We start from the raw sequence: 14,795 nt of genomic DNA, 5'->3' as shown, positions 1-14,795 counted from the left end.
GCTGGTTATCTGAAACTCAGTGTTGAGTCCTGAGGAATATACTGTAGCATATCAAGGAAGATATCATGGCAGGTGAAATTTAATGTGGATAAATGTGAGGTTATCCACTTTGGTGGCAAAAATAGGAAAACAGATTATTATCTGAATGGTGGCCGATTAGGAAAAGGGGAGGTGCAATGAGACCTGGGTGTCATTATACACCAGTCATTGAAAGTGGGCATGCAGGTACAGCAGGCGGTGAAAAAGGCGAACGGTATGCTGGCATTTATAGCGAGAGGATTCGAGTACAGGAGCAGGGAGGTACTACTGCAGTTGTACAAGGCCTTGGTGAGACCACACCTGGAGTATTGTGTGCAGTTTTGGTCCCCTAATCTGAGGAAAGACATCCTTGCCATAGATGGAGTACAAAGAAGGTTCACCAGATTGATTCCTGGGATGGCAGTACTTTCATATGAAGAAAGACTGGATGAACTGGGCTTGTACTCGTTGGAATTTAGAAGATTGAGGGGGGATCTGATTGAAACGTATAAAATCCTAAAGGGATTGGACAGGCTAGATGCAGGAAGATTGTTCCCGATGTTGGGGAAGTCCAGAACAAGGGGTCACAGTTTGAGGATAGAGGGGAAGTCTTTTAGGACCGAGATTAGGAAAAACTTCTTCACACAGAGAGTGGTGAATCTGTGGAATTCTCTGCCACAGCAAACTGTTGAGGCCAGTTCATTGGCTATATTTAAGAGGGAGTTAGATATGGCCCTTGTGGCTACAGGGGTCAGGGGGTATGGAGGGAAGGCTGGGGCGGGGTCCTGAGTTGGATGATCAGCCATGATCATAATAAATGGCGGTGCAGGCTCAAAGGGCCAAATGGCCTACTCCTGCACCTATTTTCTATGTTTCTATGTTTCTATATTAAGATGTGGTCCTGTCCTTGAGTTCACGTTGGGCTACAGTGGGACAGTGCAGGAGGTCAGAGTAGGATGGAAATGAATGCAACAGGCACCTGGAAGGAAAAGGATTATACTCTTTCCTCAGCAGGTCTGTCCCCATAGTCTGTTGGGTAATCCGCCTTTCTTCTTCGTTTTGGATTCCAGCAACTACATTGTTTTAAACGACATAATTCTAGCATGTTGTTTTGTTGTTTTTTCAATATAATACTCTCCTTCATCTATTAGCCATATTAATCTAAAAGCATGCATCACTAGGACAACCTCGGTCTCTACCGTATCACAGGACACACCCTCAGTTCTCTCCGCTCTTTCCCTCTCTGCAACTTAAAGCATAATGCTTTCCCGACATTTCCAGTCCAGATGAAGGGCCATTGATCTATTTCTCTCTCCAAAGATACTACCTGACTTGCCAAATGCTTCCCATATTTCCAGTTACTGAAGATTTCCAGCATTTGCAGCCTTCAGATTTTCAAATATTAGTTCCTGTCCCTTAATGGAGAATTTATTTCGTGGTTTCATTAAGTTCCTGCCTATTGAGCCATGAATTTCAAAATTTATTTCACATTGGCCTGGAGTTTCACACTTGCTGCATCTCACTATTGATCCTTATGTGCCACTGGGTCATCAGTAACTGCCTATACAACGATCTCACTGTCCTTCCCTCTCTTCCTGCAGGAGGACCTGATCTGCAATGCAGCCGTAAGCATCTGAGGTAACTGCAGTCGAATGTTCTGTGCTTGACTTTTCCTGCAAAAGGATGGTGCAATGAAGAAGAGAAACTACCCGTTAATGAGAGGAAGGAATCAACAATTTATGACCTTGTGAAAGTTTTATGAACGTACGTCATATAGTTACATTTGCCATTGCTGCACTATAGCACAGCACATAAAGTGATTGAGTTGTAAAGCTTCTGTCTTTGAAGATCTTGTTTAAAATGCAAGGCTATCTAAACAATAAGTGGGCCATAAGATAGAGGAGCAGAATTAGACCATTGAGTCTGCTCCAGCATTCAGGCATGGCCGATTTTTTTCTTAGCCCCATTCTCCCATCTTCTCCCTATAACCTTTAACCCCATTACCAATCAAGACCTATCAGCCTCTGCCTTGAACACACCCTAAAGCTGACCTCCACAGTCCTTTGTACGAACGAATTACGCAGATTCACCACTGGCTCATTGAAGCAATTCCTCCTCATTTCAGTTCTAAAGGGATGTTCCTTTATTCTGAGGATGTACCTTCAGATCCTAGGTTCTCCTACTCATGGAAACATCCTCTCCATGTCCAGTTTATCCTTCTGTATTCAGAAAGCTTCAATGAAATCCATGCCCCCATCCCCGCATCCTTCTACACTTCAGTGAGTACAGACCCAGAGCCATCAAACAGCCGTCATACCTGAAACCTTTCATTCCCGGGATCACTCTGGGGAACATTTGCTGGACCCTTTCCACAGATACGCAGTTTTCCATATGCACACAACATTCCTAGACACACGGCATTACATAGACGCACAGCTTTCCATAGACGCACAGCATTCCATAGATGCACAACATTACATAGACGCACAACATTACATAGACACACAGCTTCCCTTAGACACGGCATTACATAGTCGCACAGCTTTCCATAGACACACACCATTCCATAAACACACAGCATTCCATAGACACACAGCATTCCATAGACACACAGCATTCCATAGACATACAGCTTTCCATAAATGCAGAGCATTCCATAGACATACAGCTTTCCATAGACACACAGCTTTCCATAAGTGCACAGCATTCCATAAACGCACAGCATTCCGTAGACATACAGCTTTCCATAGACACACAGCTTTCCATAAACGCACAGCATTCCATAGACATACAGCTTTCCATAAATGCACAGCATTCCGTAGACATACAGCATTCCATAGACATACAGCTTTCCATAGACACACAGCTTTCCATAAACACACAGCATTCCATAGACGCACACCATTCCATAGACGCACAGCATTCCATAGACGCACAGCATTCCTTAGACTCACAGCATTCCATAGACACACAGCTTTCCATAAACACACAGCTTTCCATAAACACACAGCATTCCTTAGACGCACAGCATTCCATAGGCACACAGCATTCCATACACATACAGCTTTCCATAAACGCACAGCATTCCATAGACATACAGCTTTCCATAAACGCACAGCATTCCATAGACATACAGCTTTCCTTAAATGCAGAGCATTCCATAGACATACAGCTTTCCATAGACACACAGCTTTCCATAGACACACAGCATTCCATAAACGCAGAGCATTGCATAGACATACAGCTTTCCATAAACGCACAGCATTCCATAGACATACAGCTTTCCATAGACACAGAGCTTTCCATAAGTGCACAGCATTCCATAGACACACAGCATTCTATAGACATACAGCTTTCCATAAACGCAGAGCATTCCATAGACATACAGCATTCCATAGACATACAGCATTCCATAGACATACAGCTTTCCATAAGTGCACAGCATTCCATAGACACACAGCATTCCATAGACATACAGCTTTCCATAAACGCACAGCATTCCATAGACATACAGCTTTCCATAAACGCACAGCATTCCATAGACATACAGCTTTCCATAGACACACAGCTTTCCATAAACGCACAGCATTCCATAGACACACAGCTTTCCATAAACGCACAGCATTCCATAGACACACAGCTTTCCATAGACACACAGCATTCCATAGACACACAGCTTTCCATAAACACACAGCATTCCATAGACGCACAGCATTCCATAGACTCACAGTTTTCCATAAACACACAGCATTCCTTAGATGCACAGCTTTCCATAGTCACACAGCATTCCATAGACACACAGCAATCCATAGACACACACAGTTTTTCTTAAACACAGAACATTCCATAGACGCACAGCTTTTCAGAGACTCACAGCATTCCATAGACATACAGCTTTCCATAAACGCACAGCATTCCATAGGCACACAGCATTCCATACACATACAGCTTTCCATAAACGCACAGCATTCCATAGACATACAGCTTTCCATAGACACACAGCATTCCATAGACATACAGCTTTCCATAAACGCACAGCATTCCATAGACATACAGCTTTCCATAAGTGCACAGCTTTCCATAAGTGCACAGCATTCCATAGACACACAGCATTCCATAAACATACAGCTTTCCATAAATGCACAGCATTCCGTAGACATACAGCTTTCCATAAATGCACAGCAATCCATAGACATACAGCCTTCCATAAATGCACAGCATTCCATAGACACACAGCATTCCATAGACATACAGCTTTCCATAGACACACAGCTTTCCATAGACACACAGCATTCCATAGACATACAGCTTTCCATAGACACACAGCATTCCATAGACATACAGCTTTCCATAAACGCACAGCATTCCATAGACATACAGCTTTCCATAAGTGCACAGCTTTCCATAAGTGCACAGCATTCCATAGACACACAGCATTCCATAAACATACAGCTTTCCATAAATGCACAGCATTCCATAGACACACAGCATTCCATAGACATACAGCTTTCCATAGACACACAGCTTTCCATAGACACACAGCATTCCATAGACATACAGCTTTCCATAGACACACAGCATTCCATAGACATACAGCATTCCTTAGACACACAGCTTTCCATAGACACACAGCATTCCATAGACGCACAGCATTCCATAGACATACAGCTTTCCATAAATGCAGAGCATTCCATAGACATACAGCTTTCCATAGACACACAGCTTTCCATAAGTGCACAGCATTCCATAGACATACAGCTTTCCATAAACGCACAGCATTCCGTAGACATACAGCTTTCCATAGACACACACCATTCCATAAACACACAGCATTCCATAGACATACAACTTTCCATAGACACACAGCTTTCCATAAACGCATAGCATTCCATAGACACACAGCTTGCCATAAACGCATAGCATTCCATAGACATACAGCTTTCCATAGACTCACAGCATTCCATAAATGCACAGCATTCCATAGTCACACAGCATTCCATAGACACACAGCTTTCCATAATAACAGCATTCCATAGACACACAGCATTCTTTAGATGCACTGCATTCCATAGACACACAGCATTCCATAGACTCACAGCTTTCCATAAACACACAGCATTCTATAGACACACACCATTCCATAGACGCACACCATTCCATAGACACACAGCTCTCCATAGACACACAGCATTCCTTAGACACACAGCTTTCCATAATAACAGCATTCCATAGACACACAGCTTTCCATAGACACACAGCATTCCATAGACACAGCATTCTATAGACACACAGCATTCCTTAGACACACAGCTGTCCACAGACACACAGCATTCCATAGACACAGCATTCTATAGACACACAGCATTCCATAGACACACAGCATTCCATAGTCACACAGCATTCCATAGACACACAGCATTCCATAGACTCACAGCATTCCATAGACACACAGCTTTCCACAGACACACAGCATTCCATAGACACAGCATTCTATAGACACACAGCATTCCATAGACACACAGCATTCCATAGACACACAGCATTCCATAGTCACACAGCATTCCATAGACACACAGCATTCCATAGACTCACAGCATTCCATAGACACACAGCTTTCCATAATAACAGCATTCCATAGACACACACCATCCCACAGACACACAGCATTCCATAGACACACACCATTCCACAGACACACAGCATTCCATAGACACAGCATTCCATAGACACACAGCATTCCATAGACTCACAGCATTCCATAGACACACAGCTTTCCATAATAACAGCATTCCATAGATGCACAACATTTCATAGACACACAGCTTTCCATAGACTCACAGCATTCCATAGACGCACAGCTTTCCATAGACGCACAGCATTCCATAGACGCACAGCATTCCATGGACACACAGCTTTCCATAGACGCACAGAATTCCATGAATGCACAACATATTATAGACACACAGCATTCCATAGACACACAGCTTTTCATAGACACACAGCATTCCATAGACAAACAGCGGTCCATAGACACACAGCATTCCATAGACACACAGCGTTCCATAGACACACCGCTGTCCATTGATACATAGCATTCCATTGACACACAGCACTCCTTAGACACACAGAATTCCATAGACTCACAGCTTTCCATAGACACACAGCATTCCATAGACACACAGCTTTTCACAGACACACAGCTTTCCATTGATGAATAGCATTCCATACATGCACAACTTTCCTTGGAGATACAACTTTTCATCGACGCAGAGCTTTCCATAGATGCAGGGTTAGTTATATTATGTTGGCACCCAGCACAATCCTCGTTGATTTTGTTTGACATGAACAACGCATTTCACCGTATGTTTGGATATACATGTGACGAACAATACTAATCTAGTCCTCTTGAAATGAAGGATAACAATGCATTCATCTTCCCTGCTGCCAACTCAACCTGCAAGTTAATTTTAAGGGAACTCTAAAATTTGACTCCCAAATATTTGTGCATTTGCGATTTCTCAATTTTTCCCTCATTTAAAAAGCAGTCTGCAATTTATTCATCTTACCGAAGTGCATAAACCTGTATTTCTCTGTGCGGTATTCCACCTGCCACTTCCTTGTCCACTCTCCATCACATCCAAGTCCTTCTGCAGAACCCCTGCCTCAGCACCCTACCTGTCTTTCCATCTATTTTATGGGTTGTCTGCAAACTAGAGCATCATGCTATCAGATTCTTAATAGATAAAGTGAAGAGTTGTGATTCCAACACTGTCTACGTGGAATTCCACAACTCCTGCTGAGGACCCTTTATTCCTGTTTGCTTCCTTCTGCCAGTCAGCCTCCGTTTTCGGGAGATGAAAACGCCATTTCAGTGTGGACAGAAGGTCAAAATGAAGAGAAAAAGTTTTATTTTCAAAATTATCCGGCGTAGTGTAGACGTAGCCTTCCTCTAACACTATGTATTCTTACCTTGTCTAGCAGCCTCCTCTGTGACACCTTGCCAAAGGCCTAAAAACCAAGTAAATAATGTCTAGTGACTCTCCTTTGTCTAACCTGCTTGTTAATCCCTCAAAAGAATTCTAACAGATTTGTCAGTAGTACAGTCATACCATATGTACTTGAAAGATGTATGTGACATTCAGACAAGCGTTATTGGGATGGGAAGCAGCTTCTTCCCCCAGGCCATGAGACTGCGGAGCTCCCTCCCACCACCCAGGTGTCATCACATATGAAGCACCAGTATCATTAGACTGTTTACTTTTTAACTAGCGTCATAAATGCTCTTTATCATTTGTTAGTTTATTTGTGGTAATATTACTTTATGCATTGTGTGTGAGAGCATCCTTCAGGAGGATGAACCCCCCACAGGAAGCATTTGGTCCAGACGGGATACCTGGCCAAGTACTAAAGGCCCGTGCTAATGAACTAGCTGAGTACTCACTGATAAATTTAACATCTCGCTTCAACAGTCTGAGGTACCCACCTGCTTCAAGCAGGCTTCAGTTATACCGGTGCCTGAGAAGAAAGTGGTGACCTGCCTCGGTGACTATTGGGCTGAGTGCAGGTCAGTGGGACTAGGATAGGGTAAGAGTTCGGCATGGACTAGAAGGGCCGAGATGGCCTGTTTCCATGCTGTAATTGTTATATGGTTAAAGTTGAAATGTTAGTAAATATATTTCCTTTGTAATTTTATACCCGTGTGTGATCTGAACGTTCCAAAAGGTCCCAAGCTCTTTTTAAATGTAACACTGTGTCATAGTCCGGTCCGTGTTCCGGTTCACAGTCCAGTCCATGGTTCCTTGTTCTGGGGTTTCTGGTTTTCCCCAGTTTCTGTTGTGGGCACATGTTTCTCGTTTTGGGGCTGAGACATAAATACCTCTGCAAACCAGGGATTCCCTGCTGGACTGTCCTGTTCCCCTTCCTATCTTTTCCCCCCCTCGCCTGACTCTCTGCCTGCTCACTTAGCCCGGAGCAAGACTGGAGCCTTGTTAGGTCAAGATAAGGAACTGTCTTTCGTTGTGTGGAATTGTCTCTCTGTGTCCACGCCTTCGCTAGGTAGGTCTGGCTGTTTGCTGCTACCTAATGTTGGGATCCGTCTCTGTGCCTATGCCTTCGCTAGGTGGGTCCGGCCGTTTGCCGCCACCTAGTGTTGGGATCTGTCTTTTCATGTTCAGTATTCTGTGTATGAGTCCCGGCCCTACGTCCTGTTCCCAAGGAGGGGTCCCAGCTCTGTTTTCCATGCTCCTGTCTCTTCTAGTCCAAGACTCTGTGCTCCTGAAGGCCCTCGTCCAGTCTGTCGGCTCTGTGTTCCATGCTCCTGTCTCTTTTAGTCCGAGGCTTCCATGCTCCTGTCGGCCCTCATTCAGTCCGTGCCTAGTCCAGCCCTATCTGAGTCCTGTCCATGTGCCTTCACCTGTCCTTGTGTCTCGCCCTACCCAGGAGATCCACACCCAAGTCATGTCCAGTCCTGTAGCCTCATCTTGTCCTCGCATAGTTCTGGAGTCCGAGCCCGAGTCAAGTCCCAGGTTCTGGGTCCTTGCCCAGTCTCTGGCTCGGAGTCCATACCCAAGCCTCAAAGTACCCTAGACCCTAGACCAAAGTCCCCAGCCTGTCTCCAAGCGCAAGACCCTAGACCAAGACCCCAGCCTGGCTCCAAGCCTCAAGATCCCACACCAAGACCCCAGCCTGACTCCAAGCCTCAAGAATCTACACCAAGACCCCAAGCCTGTCTTCAAGCCTCAAGACCCCGGCCTCCAGTCCTGCAGTCATGTCATGTCCATGCCAGGTTCTGGGTCCTTGTCCAGTCTCCCGCTCGGGGTGCAAGCCCTAGTCTGCTTTCTTGTCCCTGCTCCTTGTCTGTATCCTGTCACATTCCTACTCTAGTCAAGTCCTGTTCCTGTTCCTTCAGTGTCTGTGTCTTGCATTTGGGTCCATTAGCAGCACCCCCATTTTGACACGTTGCCTCACCAACGGATGACTTCTCACAATGAATGCAGCCTGCTGAAAAGTTCCAAAAGGCCCTGAACTCCTTTTTAAACCTTGTGCTGCCTCAACAACTAACTACCTCACAAAATGATTGTAGCCTGCAGAGAATTTCTGCAACTAATATTCTCAGACAGTGAGCTCTAGATGCTCATCTCCTACTGGGTTTTAAAAAAAATCAGCTCCAATCTAATTACAATTACCTTAAATCCATGTTCCTTTGTTTTCTCAAACACATCCCTCTTCCATCCTTGTAGTTTCTTGGATATCTACTCCAGTTTAAGCAATCATTCATAGAGAATTTGTTTAGAATTGGAGCTGGTTACAAGGATCAGCTGAAATAAATAGCATTCATGTTTCTAATGGATTGCTACATAAACATGAGGGTAGAAGTAAAGGAGATGACACTGATAGAGTTAAATGGAATGTTGGGGGCAATGACCTGTGCGTAGCATTTACACCAGCATTAAACATTTGATCCAAAGGGCCTGTTTCTGTGCAGTCCATTCTATTTCATTCTAGAATCAATGCTCCGGTAGCTAAAACCGAGCTCAGTAGCATTTTTATATCCTTTCCTACTGACCATGAGAACATCTTTCAGCTATGTTACTGTGGCAGAAAGTAATTGAGACGCAATCCTAGATGCACTGTCAGGCTGTTCTATAGTTAACACTCTTAACAAAAGCTCACCGATATTTATTCTGTGCTGGTTTCCGTTTTACAAGATGATGTTTCACTTTCATACTGCCAAACTTTGTCATTCAGTTAAACAGCTCGACAAACTCCACCGTAGGTTCCAGAGATACTGTGAACGGGGTGAATTAACTGCTAACGTGCAGAAAATGCATCCTTAAACCACACAGTAGAGGCCTTTTCAAATTGATTAGCTGGATGTTCGGTAGGAGTTGATCAGTGTGGTTGGAAAGGGACCAGAGATGTACCTGGAAGAGATTAGCTGGGTTATGGATTGTGGGTTTGGGATTGACAGGATTATTCTACTGGGAGTCAACACGGACTCAAAGTGCTGAATGAGCTCTTTCTTTGCCATAGTCATGATGACGCCACTAACAAGACCAATATTTCTTTCTCCTCCAGATAGAGATTAAAGATCCAGCGGCTCAATGAAAAGAGCAGGGAGAGGCCCTTGCACTGAGTATTATTTATTCCAAAAGAAATTGTGTTAACACAAACAATCTGTTTATTAGTTGTGGAATTTTGCTGTGCACAGATTTTGCTGTGCTTCCTATATTCTAGTAATGATCATGATACAAAAAGTGGAGGAGTAGAGTAGTTTGGGACATCCTGAGGCCCCAAAAGACCCCTAATGAACACAAGTTTTTTTTGTTTTTCAGTGATGTTGTTCATCTACTGTGCATTGCAGGAAATAGCTAAATGCTTGTCCTCCCTTGACTAAAACAGCCTGGATGAAGCTGGCAATCAAGTTCAAAGAGTCACAGGAAGCAAAGTAAGGTGCATTCTGTCTCTGTCTCCAGAGGCAGACTATCTAACAACATCTTTTATCAAACCACTGACTCCCATGGTTACCCTGACTACACCCTCCCATCCCATCACTTGCAAGGATCCCTTCTCTTAGCTCTTCCATCTCCACGACATCAGTTCTCATTACAAGACTTTCCATTCCAGGACATCCAAGATATCCTCTGTTTCAAAAAAATGAGGTTTCCCCTCCATTGCTACCAACACACCCTCACCCACATCTCCTTCATTGCCACACGTGCCCTCACACTATCACCCCCAATATAACAGAGATTAGGTTGTTCTTGCACTCACCTCTCACCCCATAACCCTCCATGTCCATCATATCAACTCCACTGTCTCCAACAGAATCCCATCAGAACAAGTCTCTCCAGAGTCTTCATGATATGGGAGGTCAATGCCACCGGTCTGTAGTCATTGAGGCCGCTGGGGCGTGGTGTCTTCAGCATAGGGACGAGGCAGGACGTCTTCCACAGTACAGGAACCCTCCGGAGCCTCAGGCCCAGGTTGAATACATGGCGAAGTACTCCACATAGCTGAGGGGCACAGGCTTTGAGCACCCTGGTACTGACACCATCCGGTCCTGCAGCCTTGCTAGGGTTGAGACGTTTCAGCTGTCTTCTCACCTGTTCAGCCGTGAAGCCCACCATGGTGGTTTAAGGTACTCTAAGGGCATGCTCAGCACAGCTTTGTGGGCCGAAGTGCCTGTATTGTGCTATAGATTTTATATATTTCTATTTACAAAGACGGGTATGTAAAAAGGGCCCAAAATATCACTGGGGACTCGAGTCACCCCAACCACAAACTGTTCAAACTGCTACCATCCAGGAAACGGTACTGCAGCATAAAAGCCAGGAGCACCAGGCTCTGGGACAGCTTCTTCCACCAGGCTGTCAGACTGATTAATTCATGGTGATACAATTGTATTTCTGTCTGTCTTGTTGTACATACTATTCATTACAAATTATGATAAATTGTACATTACACATTTAGACGGAGATGTAATGTAAAGATTTTTACTCCTCATGTACATGAAGGACCTAAGAAATAAAGTCAATTCAATTCAATTTACTTTACTTTATTAGGTGCATCTGTGCACCTGCTCATTAATGCAAATATCTAAACAGCCAATCATGTGGCAGCAACTCAATGTATAAAAGCCTGTAAACATGGTGAAGAGGTTCAATGTTGTTCAGACGAAACATCAGAATGGGGAAGAAATGCGATCTAAGTGACATTGTCTATGGAATGATTGTTGTTATCAGACATGGTGGTTTGAGTATCTTAGAAACTGCAGATCTCCTGGGATTTTCACACACAACAGTCTCTAGTGTTTAATGTTAACCAATTTCCCCCGGGATCAATAAAGTATGACTACTACTACTACTACTACATTACAGAGAATGATGTGGGAATAAAAAATCCAATGAACAGCAGATCTGTGGATGAAAATACCTTGTTGATGAGAAAAATCAGAACAGCCAGACTTGTTCAAGCTGCCAGGAAGGTGACAGTAATTCAAATGACCACGCATTGCAGAACAGCATCTCCGAGCACATGTTGAACCTCAAGGTGGATGGACTACAGCAACAGTGGACCACTAGCATACACATAGTGGCCACTTTATTAGATATAGGAGATATCTAATAGAGTGGTCACTGAGTATATATTAGAGTTCATCCTCCACATACACTCTAATATTAATATCCACCCCCTTTCCCACATTCCTCTAGCTCCTATCCAATCTATATTTAAAATATAACCCGGGCCAGGACTATACTTAGAGATACTCTTAATTTGCTGCCATCACTTTGAAGGACAGACCAATGACACTGCAAAGGGATCCCCTTTGTGAGGCATGAATTCTGACACTCACTATGTGTACTTAGCACAGTGATCTTACAGTGCCAACTATAAAACCGGAGTTCGATTCCCACTGCAATCACGTTCACATTTTCACATTCATAGATCAGAGTCTGTAAGGAGTTTACTTGTTCTCCCTATGAACAAGTGTGTTTCCTCTAAGAGCTCCACTTTCCCCCCACATTCCAAAGACATACAGTTAGTGTTAGTGAGTTGTGGTTATGCTATGTGGGTGCAAGAAGCATGATAATGCTTGCAGGTTGCCCAGCACAATACCCACTGATTTGATTTGTCATAAGCGACACATTCTGCTGTATGTTTCGATATTCTGTATATGTGGTTCCTAAGGTTGTCATAGCTAGGATGGTAGTGGGGATAAGCTCCCATTACCTATAAAGTGCTCCAAATGGCATATGTTTCCAACAGCCTCTGACAACCAAGTCCAACTCTTGGCTTTCACGCGTGGCTTAGCTACTCGGCCTGGCAGAACCGTTTCTACTGACAAGAGAAAGGGCAAAGGCAGATCACTGGTGCCTCAAAACCAGTTGCTTCAGGTAGGTGGGGCTCATTAGCCTTGGATGGCAGCCTGCCTAGAAGGAAAACTCTGATTTTAAACCTCTGCTGCCTTGCAGCCATACCCACCCATGGGAAAGGCTTCGTGAGTAAACCCCAAGGAAGAAATCTGGAGCTGGGGTCCCTAAGGCAGTTTGATGTTGTTTACAACTTCACTCTGGCAGCCTCTGTGACAACACTGATACCAAGCTGTATTGGTGCTACATCAGTGACGGGCAGAGGGGGAACCTGCTGCATAGGCAACAGCCAGTTCTTCAAATCTTCCCACCCAGGCTTGTGCCCTGAAGAGGACACAGTCCACCAGAGGCACAAACCCATGATCCCCTGCGATTGATGGCTGCCTACTACTGTATATGTGATAAATAAAGCTAATGTTTAATCTAATCTTTAATAACTTATGTGATTATTGGACTGGACTTTATATTGGTGCCCTTCAGGCTTGTGGACGATCTGTTAAGTTTGTGTGTTTAAAAGGGGGGAGTTGGGGTTTGTGCTGCTGTTGCTGTTCTTTTCTGCAAGTGAGGGGGTCAGGGATTGATATTGTGGTTGTTTTCTGCTGCAGGCGAGGAGGGATTTTCTGGTCTGTGTGTTTTGTTTCTTTTCTTTTTCATGCCGGTTGGGGTGGGGGAGTTGATGTCTTTTCTTTCATCAACCCCCATGGTCTTTCTGTATTTCATGGCTATCTGGAGTAGACAAATATCAGAGTTGTATTGTACATGCATACTTTGTCAATAAAATGAACATTTGAACCTTTAATGCTTTCATCCTGAATTAGACAGTTCTTTATTGCCAGTTTTCCCTTGTCCAATTGTATACACTCCACTCTTTGCAGAAATAGAGCTCCACAAATTCACAGTCAAGCACCACCACAGTTTATACACAAGCTCCGCTTTAAACTGGAACTAATGTTATCCACTTTTTCATGAGCACACTTCCTCATATATACTCTGCTTCGTGCACTCGCACTTTCACTCAAATATTCCTCCTCACAAAACCACAGGTCTTGGGAGTAACACTGTTCATGATGATGTTTTAACACTTGACATAGAGGAGCTTCAGCCACAAATTCACAAACTCAGCTCCCTTGTCTGAGAGAGGAGGACATGCTAAGGGAGGTCTGAGATGCCATAATCATGAGCATCTTCAATCAGGAGACAAATCTGATTGTGAAGACCACAGAGGGATATCCCTGCTGTCTATCAAAATGAAAGTCATCAGTTCCTCAACTGCTTCTTCCCAGTAGCTAAAGAGTTGCTAGTTCATGCATCTAAGCCATCCACTTAACCAGCATATCTACACCAGATCTAATTTCAATACAAGATGGTGTCAACCAAGCTTGTGTCATTGCTTCAACCCTTTATCTTTCTCACCACATTGCTGTATGCCACCTACTGCAATCTTCCTGCTGGAGTGGAGTTAATCTGCATGAAAAAACAGGAAATGGTTGCTCCAACCTCAGTCAGCACAGACAACACCATGTATAAGTGAGTGATAGAACCTGATGAGAATGTGGGGAGAAGATAAAATGAAATTGAGATAGAATGTATGTAAATTGCTGAATGATTGTTGACACAGACTCAATGGGTTTAAGAGCCTGTTTCTGCGCCGTATCTCTCTAAAATTCTAAATATCTGTCCACAAAGGTCCTCCACCTACCAGTCCCTGTGGTACAACACTGTCCTCCAATGATATAGGTCCACAAGGCACTGCAAAACATATACAGCATCACCTTCCTTATCTGTGCAACTACATCACAATGAAGCATTGCTGATGAAATTTACTAACACCTCTGGTGCATCAACATAACATTACACTGCATGAATGTTTAAAGATCAAGACCTCCATTTTAATATCATTTACAA

The sequence above is a fragment of the Mobula hypostoma genome, chromosome 23 (genome assembly GCF_963921235.1).
Source record: "Mobula hypostoma chromosome 23, sMobHyp1.1, whole genome shotgun sequence".
Lineage (NCBI taxonomy): Eukaryota > Metazoa > Chordata > Chondrichthyes > Myliobatiformes > Myliobatidae > Mobula > Mobula hypostoma.
Note: the sequence above shows the minus strand (reverse complement) of the source record.